We start from the raw sequence: 16,716 nt of genomic DNA on the forward strand, positions 1-16,716 counted from the left end.
AGCACAAAATGATTTTTACATGGGCAATGACATCATGCACAGAATGCGTATGGTGTTAGATTTCCTTAATCAAAAATTATGGTCAAGCCTAGGTGGGCCGGCACCTGAATTTGAAGACAAAAGAAGGGCTTATCATTGTGCACAACTGGTTCTTTATGCAATCGAACTACAAATGAGGAAAGATACTATTATTCCTGCATTTACAAAACAGTTTGCAATAGCACTGAAATGCAAAAATGGACATCAGATGAAAGATTCTGATACATTTGTGTGCCTGAAGGGATCCATAAAACAGCAAGGCCTGGATTATGAATACATTCCATTGGCAGATATTGGTGAAGGGCCTGTAAGAATTATGGTAAATAGTAAGGGTTGTCAAGATATTCACTTAGAGGAAAACTCCCCATTAGGAATGGCCATACAAAAATCACATTATACTGCAGATCTAAATAACATGGTGATTGGAAATATCCCTGAAAAGTATGTAGATGCCATGGGTGAGTTGCCAGAATACCTGAATTCTCAGCCCAAAGGAATATTTAAAATTCATTCTGTGTACCCTTATGATTCAAAGGAGACAGTGTGCTGCCATCAAATAGATTGCATAACATTTAATTTAAATGAAAATGAAACAGAAAACCAGCCCATTGAAGTGGAAGCTGATATGCCAAAATATTTAAAAGTGGCAGCTTTACAAAAAGACACAGCCACACAGTTAGAGGAAAGCGCCGAGATTCCCTTACCAGAAGATTTTCCAGAATTTTCCAAAATGGTAGAAGAGCAGATTTTATCAGCGGATGCATGTGACAGCGATGAGGATAGAAACAATCTGAGGGAGATATTTATGGAGTTTAAGGATGTATTTGCAAAAGATGCTTATGATTGCGGTTTAACTTATTTACATGTGGCCACACTACCAGAAGGGTGTAGCAGAAGTCCAGTATTTGTACGCCAGTATAGACTACCGCTGGCATGTTTAGAATCATTAGCAGAGATTATAAAAAATTTGGAATCGCGGGGAATCATTAGGCCCATTCATAGCACATCCAATACACCTATTTTAGGTGTGTTAAAGCCAAATGGTCAATGGCGGCTACGTGCAGACTTGAGGGAGTTAAATAAAAGAGTACCAGTATCCAGATGGCCACTGCCATTCATTGATCAGGGCCTAGCTCAGGTACATGGTTCAAAAGTATTTACCACATTAGATCTCACCTCTGGTTATTGGTGTGTTCCATTGGCAGAGGAGATACAGAATTTGCTTTCCTTTTTCGTTTGATAAGACTCAATACGCCTGGCTTAGAACTCTGTTCGGGTACATCAATAGTGGGAGTGAATTTGGCATATTTTTGAGAAAGGCCATGCCTGAAGCAGCGGAAAGAGGAACCATAGTTTATGTGGATGATGTCCTAATAAAAAACTAAAGCCTGAAAAGCCATTTTGATGAAATAAGACATGTGCTTGGTCAATTGCAGAAAGCAGGCGCCAAAGTATCTTTACAAAAAGCACAATGGTGCAAGAACAAAGTGAACTTTCTAGGCCATGAAGTGACTGAACATGGGCTAAATCCACAAAAGAAGAAAATAGAGGCCATACAAAAACTAAAGGACCCTAAAAATGTGAAAGGGGTAAAAAGTTTATTAGGGATGACAGGCTATAACAGAAAGTTCATTGAAAATTATCCTGAAATCACTCAACCATTGACTAAACTGCTTAAACTGAATACACCCTGGATATGGGAAAAAGAGCAGTCTGAGGTAGTGGCTAAATAAAAGGAATGTCGTGTAAAGGCACCATGTTTAGCATATCCCATAAAGGACAGGGATTTCTTTATAGAAATAGGTTTCTCTGAACATTGTATGTCAGCAGTGTTATCACAAAAACATGACTTGAATCACAAAACCATTGCCTATTCAAGTAAGGCATTTTCCCAAGTTGAAATAAAATTCAATGATTGTGAAAAGGCCCTATTAACCACTGTGTGGGCGCTACAACATTTCCGCCCCATTGTTCAGGGAGAAAAGGTGATTATTGAGACAAATCATCAACCTTTGCAGTTTTTAGAGAGTAAAAGAATTAGGTCAGGTAATCTAGCGCAGTCCAGAATCACTTCATGGACGCTGGCATTACAAGGTTTTCCTGTAGAAGTGAGATATGGACAAAATAAAAAGAGCCCAATTGCTCAAGGGTTAGCTGACTTACATGACTGTGCAGCTGAACAGGTATCAAATGAAATGGAAGTGGAACCTAATTTGCAGGAATTTGAACAATGAACTAAGGAAGCATTTACAACATGCATTTGCTTTTGTGCAGAGAAATCTGGAAAGGGCTGCTTACAGTGCTAAGACATACTACAATAAAAGAACATCAGTGAGAGAATACAGTGTAGGGGATCAGGTGTATAAGTTTCATTTTGGAAAAAGTAGACTGAAAAATTCTAAATTTCTAGCAGCCTGGCACGGGCCATTTCGAATTATAGATAAGGTCTCTCCTGTAGTTTATAAAAGTTTGAAGAATGAGGGTGAAAGAGCAATAGAGCAGTTTGTCCATGTAAATCAGATCAAGCCATGCCATCCCAGACACGAGATCAGGCAGCTTGAGCATGTAGAAACAGATAAAGTCCCTTGAACACAAAAAGGTAAAATAAATGGGCACAGTCAGGAGGCAGTGACAGAGAGGTTGAACAAGATGGTTGATTATAATGGCACATAAACACTGTAATATATGTAAATATATATATAATATAAAAAAGAAGCTGAAGTTTATGGAGTCGGTGTGCAGAATGAAAATGCATTAAATATTGAATGTTGTTTTATGTATGCTTGTTCTCTATAACCTGTGCTTAATTTCAGAAGGTGAAAGAAAAAGGGCGAAATGTTTTACAAAGCATGTTTTATTTTTGGCAAAAGGGTGAAGTTAGTATTGTGCTATATTCTTAATCTGTTTCTTTTCTATTTGATTTAGAATATTAACATATTTGTACCGGAGGTCACGGGAGACGATGGAGTCCTCGAGTCCCCTGGATGAAGATCAAATGATGCCTGCCTCCGGTTGGAGGTGAAGATAAAATAACCGGAATGCCAAGATTCCTTCTATAGAAAAGGCTCCAAGAGTACCAAGATGGAAGAACACCCGAATGAGCCAAATGATGTGACATTGCTGGTTGGGAGATATCAGAGGTAGACAAGTGTCCTGGCGTATGGAGTTCCACATATTTATTATTTTAATTAATTATTTTAATCTGTTATGTTAATTCTTTGTTTTAGTTATTTGTTTTATCTTAGTGTTTTCGATTGACTTCAAGTATAAAATTGAAGCACTCAACTATGGACACTTCCATTGGGAAGGAACATATGGACCCAAAGATGAATTTTGATATTATGTTGATTGGACAGTGGCTTTTCAACTTTTTCGTTTTGTATGTGAATATTTATTTTATGGGATTGCTACACTTTGAAAAGGGGGGCAAATTGTTTTTTTTCTAATTGGCTTGGATCGTAGCCAAGTTTAAAAAAAAAAGGAGGGGATATGTAGGATTGTTTAGCATATTTTGGGAGCACAGAGCACAGCACCACGGCACAGGATCAATGTATAGCATGTTTTTTGAAGTGCAGCACTACTGCATGGGTTTGGTGCATTGCTATAAGGTGGTACAGCAAGGCATGTGTTGCCAGTGTAACATGGACATGTAAATGAAAACAGGCTATGCAGTCAAAACGATTTCTACATATAAAATGCAAATAATTGTTTTCACACTTAAAAGCATATATTTTTTTAACTGAAATTCCTCTGTTGTCATCACATTTGAGGATTAATGAACTAACCTCATTAACAAAAAACTAACATGCTAACCCATTAATAAAATAATGTGTTCTCCAGTGCAAATTGGATGGAAAAGACAGGCTCTGAAAGTCATTTTAAACGCGCATCCAGATTTTTTTTTCTCTGTGCTGCTTTGTCCACAGTATTTGCAGGAAGCAAAGATTTGAATAAGCAGGAAATCAGTTTTGTTACAGTTGCTTACTGTAAAAGATTTCTATTGTGTGCAGGAGGAGGATAGGACATAGGGGATTCTAATTGGACAAGCATAATATTAGAGGCTGTAACCAAGTTGTCCTGTAGAATTTGGGGGGAGAAGAAGGCAGAATACATTTTACACAGCTCGGAGAAAAACCTGACTGGTGGCTGTGGAGTTCCTGATTGAAAAAGCAGATCCCAGCTGCACTGCTGCAGAGACTGGGAATTCCAGACAATAATCCCCGGTTTGAGTAACAGCAGATGCCTGTTCTCACTGGGGGTGCTTGAAGAGGGAATTGCCACATCCAGAAGGTGACCAGCCAAAGAATTTCACATGCTGAACAGATTAGGTAATTATACATTGCAAAGTACGGGGGCAGTCTGCATGAGTGCGAAACTATTCAGTCAGTGTAGAAGAAAGAATTCCAGTGTTTTATCAACAGGTTTAATGTTGCGACTGTTCTCGTCGCCCCCTTCTCATTTTGTTACAGATAATGTTGACTGTGCTATTTCATTTATCTCTGTAAAAAGAGTAAGATTGTGTTAAATGCAATTTTTATAATACACAAAAATATCTGAAAGCAGACGGGTAGTGTGTTTTATTTTCTCTTTCCTTTGTGCATTTACCATTACAGTGCTGATGATGTGGGGAGATGTTTAGACAGTGCAATTGTCATTTTTAAGCTAGCTAAAAATAAGACTTGGCTGCAGCTGTGTGCACGATTTCATTCAGTATGAGCAATTATAAATAACTGTGTGTGTTATAGCCTGCTGAAGGTAAATGAGTCAGCAGAAATAGAGACCCGGGACATAGTTCACTGTTGTATATAAACTAGTGAGTGTTGTACCACATGTTAGCTCGCTGTTGTAAATAATTCAGTGAGAAATTGCCCATGGTGGCACACTAAAAATGAAAATGTGGTATTTCTGAAATGTAGGCCTGAGGTCTCTCTAGTGATCACACGAACAATCTAAACAAAAATAAAGGGTTCTGGATATTGGGACCACAAATAAAACAAAGGAATTATGCTCACCAACCACGCATACTAATAAATGTACACCATCTAAATATGTCTGTGTACTGAAATAATGCATATCCACTGTATTATTATTATATATAACCCAATCTGAATACAAGGAGTGATTGTTGCTAAATTATTTTTTCGGCAGTAAGAAAATACCGCCAGGCCCCAAATCTACACAAAATACCCAACAGACCTTTGGGGGACCGGTAAGTCCCCATTGAAACAACCATTTCCCATTCCCATTTGAGCCCCTATAGGGCTCAATGGGAATGGGGAAGTAGCTAATAACGGTACTGTAATTTGCGGTACTGTTATTGGCTCTGATTTCCCTTAACAGGTCCTGTCCATAATGCCTGGTAAAACCAGGCGTTAAAGGAGGGACCCACTAAGGGAACTCGTAGTAGGGTGGTAAGGGATTACCGGCGCCGGACTCAACGGTGCCCGGTATCCCTCACCGCCCTACTCGTAATGAGGCCCACTTTCTCCTTATAGTTCTGGTTGCTGGTTTGCCCTGGTCATCGACCTCATTTATACTCATCTTATCTCTTCTTCATCTCCAGATTCGGGCTGTGGTGGCATGGGGGGTCTCCACTTTTTAGGGTTTGACATCACCAAGGTACAGCCATGCCCATCATTCTTGCAACTTCACAGCTGTTGGTGTCATTTCTTCCACGATGAAAGGGCCCTCAAACCGAGGGGTATGCCAGTGGCGCATGAAGATCCTACAGAGGATGTTGTTCCATGGATACAAAGCTAAAGATTTCAGAACTGTGAAAGCATCAATTTGTTTGTTGTCTTCATCAGTCCTTTTTGACCTCCCCTGCTGTGCTCAAAGCTGTCGAGATATCAATTTAACACTTTCCATCATAACAGTCAAATTCTCATGCATTTCAGCATCTAACTCATTTGAAACACTATGTGCATCAGTTTGCGCTCCAGTGCTAGCAAAGTGTGTCCAGCAGTACACTGCAGGCAAGTCAAACAACTTACAACAAATTCAGCAACATGCTCTGCCAGGTTTGGAATGAACCAGTCCTCCAAAATCAACACTACAAGACGCTCTTGTGGTGTGTGTGCTGGGTGATTTAATTGGTCTAATGCTACTTTCAATAACCCTAATTGCATAATTATTATTCCAGTGCTTTCCTGCCGCCACATTGCATCTGTGGGGGGCAATGAGCCCCTCTTTTTTCCATAATTCCTGTTCTTCTGGTGGTGCTCTTCCCTGCAATTCAATTATTTTGGCTATGGATAATGTATGAAAACCCTCCTTCATTGCCATATTACGTGTGCAGGTGTGTATATTTGGTGCAGTGTCAAAGTCAGATATTTCAGGGAAATGTGCTGCTCTTTTTGCCTCTTAATCTGTGGCCTTGTTGCTGCAAGAAATTACATCTGTAGCTTTAATGTGTGCTGAGCACTTCACCATGCCAATGGCCGATGGGCGCTTTATTGTATTTATGAGCCTGTCCAATAGTGGTGCATGCTGCACTGACGCACCATCTGAACGTAAGAAACCACGCCTCTTCCAACATGGCAGTTCTGCATGTGGGGTTGACGTCATGTACGCAGAATCAGAGTTCACTGTTACCGCCTCTTCATCATGTGTTTCCAGCTGCAAAATAAGTGCTACCAGTCTGGCTGCTTGTGCTGAGAAATGCGATGGCAATCTTGCCTTTATCACTGTCTCATAGTAGTCATTCAGTTTTGCTTTTGCCACGGCTGTCCCAGTGTGCCTTTCTCCCATGCCCTGATCAATTGACGATGACCCATCAATGAAGAGAATTGTCCCCCAACCGAGGGCGTATTAATTAACCTGTGGTATCTCATCATAATAGTATATTTAGCACAGTCATGTGCATTCTCTGCTTCTTTTATTGGCTCTGCTATGAATCTGGCCGGGTTCACTATTCTATATCTGACAATTTCAATCGATGGATTTGATATAATTACTTCATAACCAGAGACTCGCTGTGTAGTCAATGTACTTATGGGCTTTTCCAAAATAGCGAACAGGGCATACTCAACATATAATGTTAAAGCAAAGCACATCGTAATACTGGAAGATTTCTCAATCGCAAAGGCTACTGTTGCCAATGCTTGTTTTCATGGGCAATGGCCTTTCATTGCTGGATTTAGGATCCCACAGTAGAATGCTAATGTGTTGTGCCCCATTGTAGTCTTTTGTGAAAGGACTGCTGTCATCACTACTCTGTTTGAATAGGAAAATAGAAAGAATTTGTCATTGCAATCAGGGATCCCTAACACTGGCGCTGAACTGATCGCTAACTTTAATTCCTCAAAGGCATCTATCTTTTTTATTTATTTTTTATTTTTGCTTTTATAGTAGCGCACACAGCCTGTGGGCATCTAGGCACTGTCACATACATTCAAATGAGATTCAGTGTAGGGCTGTTGGAAGTCAAAGTTTGTCAAAAGGAAAGTGCGAGCAGTTAGTTAAACAAATGAGTTTTACGTTTTTTTGGATACGCTGGAAGGTGTGCTCCTCCCAATGTGTGAGTGGGAGATTGTTCCAAAGTGTGGCAGAGTGGACAAAGAAGCTAGAGCCACTAGCTCTCTTGTGTTTGAATCTCGGTGTGCTGAGGCAGTGATTGTGAATAGATAGGAGGGGTCTGCTGGGCATGTGTCTCTTGACCTTTCGGGCGAGGTATGAGGGCACATTGTTGGACAGGCATTGGTGGGTTATGGTGAGAATTGTGAATGTAATTCGTTCACGGACGGGGAGCCAGTGGATTGATCGTCTTGCCTCCAAGATGTGATCTTGCTTACTCAAGGTTAAGGTGGCCCGGAATACATTGCTTTGCAGGACTTGTAGTTTGGAAAGGTTTTTCTCTCAGGTGCCACAGAGTAACGCATTGCAGTAGTCTAACTCGGACAAGATGAAGGCCTGTTCAATTATAAGGCATTTTTCAGTGGAGAGGTAAGGTTTGCAGGCGGTGATGAGCTTTGAGGCGTAAGTTGAGGTCAAGGCAATGTGATTGACATGGCGTGTCATGGTGAGGGATGCGTCCAGATAGACACTCAATGTTTTTACAGAAGTGGAAACGGGCATAGTGTGGCCATCCAATTTAAAGTGGCTGAAGGCTAGGTCAAGCTTGGCGTGACGGGTGGGGGATCCAATGAGTAGTAGGTCCGTTTTTTCATCGTTCAGGCTGAGGGTATGTGAGGCCATCCAGATTTGGATGGTTTCATATATGCTGTTTACTTTGATGGTGTCCTGTGTGTGGTTGCCGGTGAGGGGAATGAGGATTTGGTTATCATCAGCATAGCTAGGGTAGGTGATACCCAGAGAGTCAAAGTGGTTGAATAGCAGCCTAGTGTAAACATTATAGAGGGTGGTAGAAACACAGGAGTCTTAAGGGACACCCCACGAGATAGGAGTGGGGGAGGCGGCAGCATCCCTGGCAAAGACTTTGGAGGATCGGTTAGCTAGGAATTGTAAGATCCATTTGGCCACCTTGGAAGAGAAGTGGGCAGAGGAAGTGAGGTGGTTGACAAGGTCAAAAGCATCCGAGAGATCAAGGAGTAAGAGGAGAAAGAGGTTGCCAGCATCCATGGCAGCGTCAGCTGATGTCGTCAAGGAGGACTGTTTTGGTTGCATGTTTGGGGGGAAGCCAATTTGCTGGGGGCTCAGGATGTGGTGGATTTGAAGGTAGGCAGCTTTGTCAAGGATTTTTAGGAGAAAGTGGACAGTGGTATTGGGCCAGTAATTGGTGGGGTGGTCTTACGTAGGATATGATATGATAGGTTATTTATAACACGCTTAATACCCAGAGGTTTCTAAGCACGGACCCGGGCATCGAACCTATGTTGCTCCATGTTGTCTTGCTTCCAAGGTGAGCATGTTGCCCCTGAGCTAGCCTCCCAAGACTGTTATCAAAAACCCATGCCCTGCAATAATTACAAAGCCCTAGGAATTGTTGTTATCCTTTCACTGTGTCTGGCTTGGGTGTCTTCATGATTGCTTATGCTCTTTCAAGCGTCGCTTTTTTCCCTTCCTGTGATATCAGCTCATCTATATATAGGACTTCTTCCTGACAATATTGTGTTTTTTCTTTGTCCACCTTGTACCTCTTCTCTGTCAAGACTGCCACCAGCTGTATTAAGTCTCTCATACACTCATCCTCTGTCTCACTGCACGCCAGAATGTATTTACATACTGTAGCACTGTGCTGTCAAGGCGTACATTTCCTAAGTCCATCCGTAACACTTGATTAAAAACTGATGGTGACTCGCAGTACCCCTGAGGTAAACAAGTATGTTTCACATTGATCCCGCAATAGGCACATTAAGTCAAACCATGTGAATCCTAGTGGAGTGGGATTGAAAAGAACACATTCTTTAAATCAATCACTGTAAAACAAGTAGTTTTGGTCGGAAAACTACACAATGTTGTGGCTGGGATTGTAAACAATGGGAACACTTGTTCAGAGTGTGTAAGTCTTGAATACATCTCCATGATCCCCATTGCCTTTTTCACTGGGTACATAGCCTTGTTACATGGGGATTCTGATGGCACAAATATCTCTTGTCGCATTAGGGCAGCAATGGTGTCATATTTGCCTTTGTCTATTTCTTTTGACATTGAGTACTGTCTCACCCATGGTAAAATAGCTCCTTGCTTCAATTTATTTCAATTTTGATTGCCCCCTCTCCTTTCAATAGGCCAATATCATATGGACTACTGGTCCACAATGTGCTTGGTACTTGTGCCAGATCTTCCTGGAGAAAGGTCTGTATCTTTTTTACTTGTCTGGGGGATTTCCCTGTTCTCTATTTGTAGCCAATATATCAGACTTATGTTAAACCCAACTTCGTTTTCTGAATCCTGGCACTCTCTAAGATGGACTACTGCAACAGCCTCTTCCTTAATATACCCTCTTCCTCTCTCCGCCCCTCCAGCTTGTCCAGAATAGGGCTGCAAGACTTATCCATGGCCTCAAGCCCAGGGACTGTATCTCTCCAGACTTAAAGTCCCTGCACTGGCTTCCGGTTTCTGCAAGGTTCAAATTCAAATCCCTCTGCATCACCCACAATGCTGTCTGGGTCTCAGGACCAATCTATCTACAACTCGCTCTGACCAACTACCTTCCTTCCAGAATATTGAGATTCTCGGCTGCAACACTCTGCATGTCAGGTGCTTTTCTAAGCAGCAATCTGGTGGCAGATTTCTCTCCTCAGCTGGCTCCCTCCTCTGCAACAGCCTTCCCCTTCCTCTCTATCTTGAGCTGGATTTCCCCAAATTCCAGAAGCTCCTCAAGACCTTCTTTTTCAGCTCCTCCTTCCCCCTCTCACACTCTTGCTAATACCCACCAGTCACTGAGATTGGTGGCCTGTGACCTTAAGTGTCCTTCTGGGTCCTGGCCTTCTGCCCAATTGCTCTTAGCCTTCCACCCCATCCCTGCACTTGCCTTCAAGCTCCCACTGGCATATGCTCTTACACGCCTGCACTTACTATTGGCAGGCGATCACCCGTACCAAGCAATCTCTGCAAGGCACTTACTGCTGCACATAATTGACTCCATGACACTTCCCTCTTTGGAACTCCTAGCACTTACCCCCTTCACTATGCCTTCCCTCTTTCCCTACACTTGCATGTTCTGAATGCTCACAAGGCCAAGAAATATGGACCCTCTCCTGTTCACAAGTTTTTCTATTTGCCTTTGTTACCATGCCCCCCCCCTTTGCCTTGTGGGTGCTTTGAAACACAATTTATTGATGTATAAGCACCTTCAAAATTCACACCACATAAATAAATAAATACATAAATAAATAAATAAATAATCATCTGTGAACAAGTCTTCATCAGTAAAATCAGTCAATCTGTGTCCTGCATCAAGAGCTATTACTGTCCTCCAGTTTATTCCCTCATCATCAACTCTGTGCAAAATCACCCTGTCCACAATTGCTGCTTCTTGTTCTACTGTGATCATTTGTCCTTCCTCCTTGTCCATGGGTACAACTGGTCTGAATACAAATTCCTTAGGCAATCGCAATATCCTAAACCGTATTCTTAGGAGCCATGCTAATAATATGTGTAATCCATAAAGAAATACTTCTGGGTCTAAGGGTACGACCCTTTGTGTTTTTTGGCATAAAATACTGTTACAAACTCTTTTGCATTTACATAATGAACCCCTGGTGTGGTGCATATTATTCCCTGGTCAGTAAATGATATTGTCATGTTCAGGTTAATCATCAAATCTCCCCCTAATATGTTCACTGGTGTTTTACAGGAATACAAAAAAGGCATATACATGTCATGTTCCCCAATTGTGATAGGTAAGTCATCTGTGAAAGTCACTGTAGTTGTCGCCCCAGAAATTCCTTGTGCTTTCATGGCAAAGCCTGACATTGTGAATTTTCCCTCCCTAACACAGGACTGATTCTCACCCGTGTCCACAAGGAAAGAAAATGTTTTGTCACCTATGGGTAATACTACTCTAAGTTCCTCTTGTGGGTTTGGTGTAACTGATAGGATGGAACATATCAAGTCTGTCTGTGGGCTGTCCTATTGTGGATATAAATCAACTCCTGTGCTGGTAAAAGGGTTCCCTCGCACTACTGTCACACCCACTATCCTTGGTGTGGAAGTCTGTGGCACTATTTTTGCATTTCATGGTGCTGCTGCATTCTGTTCTGTCGGTACTTGTGTCTGTATCGGTACCTGCTGTGTTTTATTTATTTATTTATTTAACTTATGTATTTATACCGCACTATAGCCCACAGGCATCAGGGTGCAAAACAAACCCACACAAAACTAGAGGGAGAAACTAGGTGGCTGAGAGGGCTAGTTTACTCGAGCAGGGTTGTTTTCATATTTTTTCATTAAGTAGAATAACTTTCCTCTGATCGCAAGGATATAGGAAGTTTAATCCAATTTGTTGCTGCTTTAGTAGGGAAGGATTTACCTTTTCTTTGAGCTCTTTCAGCATGTGGAATAACCATAAGGTGAGTGGGGCTTGAGCGCAAAGAGACACTTGGGGGTATTTTCTTAGTGTTTATTTTAAGTAGACTTGTGCCTCTCCATATAGGCATCTATGCGTCAGAGCCATAGTCTTAAAGTAAAAGTTTATAGTGTGGCTTGCTGCATTGTATCAGTGCTTGTTGTGGTTGCATTGGTGCCTGTTGCATTTGAGCTGGCATTCCCTGCTGTGTGGGTTGCATTTGTGGCACTTCTGTCTGATACTGCATAAGGTCTTTGACAAAATATTCAGGTAGCTCAGTGCTATCTGGTGGAGGATATATATTCCCCCTCATGGGTCACCTACTGGTCAGTTCTTTTGCATCCCCCAGCTGTTTCGCATGTCTGGGAGATATACCCCATCTTACCACATGTCCAACATTGCGTCTGTCCTCCAAACTTGTGTAGCCCTCCATTGAACCCTCCTCCCTGTGGAGCCTGAAACCCATATTCTCTACCTCTAGGCAGCCCCCGTCGTGGGAAATAGCTGTATTCTCTTCTTCCTGCAATATTCCGGTTTGCTTGTGGTTGTACCTGCTGTGCCTCTTGTGTAACAACCACTTCTCCTCCACTTGACAATACTGCAACTTCCACTGAGAACTTTGTCAATGTTTTCTGAACTAACTTTCCTTCCTCTATCTTCCTATCTTAAACTTTCTTCCTTTCTCTTGGTATAACAGACAATGGTGAATGATTGCCAACCAAATCTCTGCCCATGGTTTTGCTTCCATTCCCACAATATTTCTCAACTATCTTTGTGCTGCCTTTGGCAGCCTCTGACATAATATATGATAAAAAATAGTTATATTTTTGTCCCACAGCTCTCTCATTTCTAGCCGTCATTTGTTCTGAATCTCTTCAATATACATTGTCGTGTCTTCGTCTGCTCTCATTTTACGCATCATAATAGTGGTCATGTCTTAGGAGTCTGGGTATGGAACACACATGTTAGCTTCACAGTTATTAAAAGGTATTCCACCATGGTCAGTGTTTTGTGCAGTCACTCCAGGGTAGCCTGCTCGTGTCCAAATGCCATCTGACATCTCCCCTATGGTGGCAGCAAGCAAGATGTGCATGTCACCTACTGCTAAAGGTGAACGGGTCAGTGTAACCAGTATCCCCACTTAATGTTCGTTTTTCAAAACACAGAATATGCAAGTATCACACCTGAGTTGTAAAGATACCTATTTTTATGATTGGTAGCATTAATACAATGCAGAACCTCAAATTATACATATAGGACAATAGAAATTGCAACACAAAACAAAAAGCAAGTTAAATTCCTCGCAGACAACAATTCTTGAATCATAGTGTTATGAATGGTTTCACTGTTTATATGTATTGTTCATTATATGTACCTATTGCAATTGTCTATGTGAAGATGACTCCTGTCGTTTGGATATATGGACAGCAGAATGTGTACTATGTTGACTTTATGTACCAATGTGCGAGGAATTTAACTTGCTTTTTCTTTTGTGTTGCAATTTCTATTGCCCTATATGTATAATCTGGTGTTCTGCATTGTATTAATGCTACAAATCATAAAAATGAGTATCTTTACAACTCAGGTGTGATACTTACATATTCTGTGTTTAGAAAATTAACATTAAGGGGGGATACTGGTTACACTGACCCGTTCTCCTGTATCTGATGATTATATATCCCTCCTGTGCAGAATAGGGTCACCACCAGGAGCCCTTTTTTTCAATGACCTACTGCTAAAGTCATCCCTGCCATCATTCTCTCCAATTCATAAATCCATTTTCCAGCACCTGATGTAAATGTGGGAAGTTTATAAACCAAATTATTTTTGTCCATTTGTGGCCATGGTACACATTGGGGGCGTCCTTCCCCTTTCTCTGATAATGGGGACTTTGTAAACCCTGCCCCGTGTCCGAGTGCAGCCACACTCTTCATTTTCATAACCACTCGCATCAGTCATGCTAGCTTTCTTTCGGGTCAGTACATTTCACAACCTATTTACGTATAGGGTTCTTACTTCTAAGCTGCTTTACTGTATCTTTGGACATCTGGGATATTCTATAGGTTCTGGCTTCTTCCTTTCTGGTGCATCCAAATCTAACCATGCTGTCTCTTTCCTTATTCTTGCACTTGTACAGGGGGCTCTTGCGGCCTCTTCCTCTTTCTCCTCATATATAAACATTGTATTGTCACTCTCATCTTCTTCATCCTCCTGCCTGACCCAAAAATCTCGTCCCCTAAGGGAACTTGTTACATACCTACTGCTCATCACCTCTTCCAATATGTTCCTTCCCTCACTTTTTGGTGACCATCCTCTTGTCTTTGCTATGCTACTTGCCCCATCCCTTCTGCTTCTGTGAAGATTGCCAATTCTTCTTCGCATTGCTTCTCCCTCTCCTTCTGGAAGTGTATGCTTTCTGAGGTTTTCATTCACTTACTTGCAGCATATTTCCCAACTTCTTTCTCTTTCTCTCTGTTGTTTTTCTTTGTCTCTCTCTTTGTCCGCGAATGAACGTCCTTGGGATAACCTCATTTCTTTCTTTTTTTCCCTTCTTTCCTCGTTTCTATTTCTAATTGTCTTTCCATGTCCCTTTCTCCCTCTTTCCTTCTTTCTATTTCTCTTTCAACATCTGTCTGCTTTTCTTTATTCCTTTCTTCTCATTTTCTCTGTCTGTCTCATGTTTCTTCTCCTTCTCTTTTTCTTCTTCGTACCTTCTTTCCCTTTCTCTGGCTTCACTCTCTCATTCTCTTTCTCTCTCCTTCTGTTCTCTTCTCTGTTCATGCTCTCTTTTATCTTGCTCCCCTTTCTCCCGTTTTTCTTTCTCCTGTCTTTCTCTGATTCCTTTTTCCTTTTCTTCAATATCATCCAGAACTTTCCCATCTAATTTGAGCATTATCTGTCCTCCTACCCACTCTTTTGGGGCAATCAGTGTCTCTTCTCTGTTGCCCTGCCACCCCCAATCTCTCCAGAGCGCTTCCTTTGCCTCCATCAATGTTGCCTGTAGTTCACATTGTTAGTCATATTCATCATGTATGGACACAGATTTTGGCCTACTTATTTTCTCTGTACTTATGAAATCTTCACTGCTATATGTGGGGGCTGCATACATGAGATTATTATTTCCTGCCACTGCTTTTAATTCCCATAATGGGTATATTATCTGCTCTTCTAGAGCAGATTTCTTGTCTGAGGAAGAGGAGGAGCTGAGGGCACTGTGCCCTCCCCTTCATGCTTATTGAGCATCCACTCTTTAGTGGGTGGTGCCTCTGCCTCCTCCCCAAACATTTTACACAGTTCCAAAATGGCTGACCGCTTCTGTAACTTTTCCCCCTTGTATGCAGCATGTAAATATATCATCATGTGTTGCAATACTGACCTCGAAAGAGTGCCCTCCTGCGGCCTATGCATTAACATTTTGCCTGCAGTATCCCGAACCGATTGGGAATGATAATTCATAACTTTATCCTTATATCGGGGTAATAATTAATATAAATGAATAAGGGGAGTTTCTCCCATGATAACACCTCACAGTTTCAACTCCCGATACATACAATTTTTTTTACTTGAACTCTAACGCCTTTGTTTACCTTTGTTACACACCCTCCCCACAATGCTTCCCTGTTCTTAATTATTCAGCATCTCTCCCAAAAACCATGCCTTTTATGTCACCCAATGTTTCTAAGCAACACCACAAATGCCACTTACGCCCCAGACCACTCACTTCGGTCCAAACCACAGCCTCACGTCATCCACAATACACACCAACATACACACAAAATCTGCTACCCACAAAATCTGAACTGCCTCACAACCTAAGGCTTAGAGCCAGTAATCACTACAGAAATTAATACACTGCAAATACAATATGGCCATCTTCCCAAGTCCTAGTGAGGTACTCGTCTTTTCATCAATATTACCTCAAGATGAGCTGTCTTACGCATCCTTCCATGACCTTGTCCCGGGAAATCTCATTAACATTAATACCTTGTAATGAGGTCTATTGCATAGTCTTCTGTGTCCTTATCACAGGCAATCCATCATCATTAATCCTTTATTTGAACACAACCCCCCAATATACAAACAATTATCTTCCCACTTTTCTGTTTTGCTAGGTCGATGGTACATACTTACATCCGTGGATCAGCCGAGGCCTTTGATATCGAGTCTCCCCCTAACAGTCAGTGGTCCTCCACCCTAGGGGGCACTGCATGGAGATTGGACAGGAATTCCTCCAAGGGGGCTCTGGTCGACCTTTCTCTGTTCACGTGTGATAACAGTCTCCACAGGTCACCTCACAGTTTTCGGGGCACAGCAAGGAAACTTAGACAATCCGAGTGCTCTGGCCAATTATCATATCTGCTACCGTAAGTCAAGATGGTCTGGAAATCCGCAGTTTAAGTAGAAATTATAGGCCAGGAAATCCTGTACTCCATTACAGAAATAGTCAAAGTGAAATGCAAAACCCACTTTATTGGAAATCTGAAATAAAGCAGGGACAGCATACAAATATAGTAATTGTCACTCTCAGCGAGCTCATTGAGAGCAACACTTTATAACTAGGATAATGGTCATTTATGACATCACATTTTGTTAAAACCTTTGGGCGTAAGGAATTGGTTAATGGAACATCTATATAAACATTCTATAAGGGTCAAAGTTCTAATTGGTTGAAACTTAACTGATGGCTTCTCCTAAGACCACTTCTA

Source organism: Ambystoma mexicanum, chromosome 10 (assembly GCF_040938575.1).
Source record: "Ambystoma mexicanum isolate Mex_15411 chromosome 10, UKY_AmexF1_1, whole genome shotgun sequence".
Lineage (NCBI taxonomy): Eukaryota > Metazoa > Chordata > Amphibia > Caudata > Ambystomatidae > Ambystoma > Ambystoma mexicanum.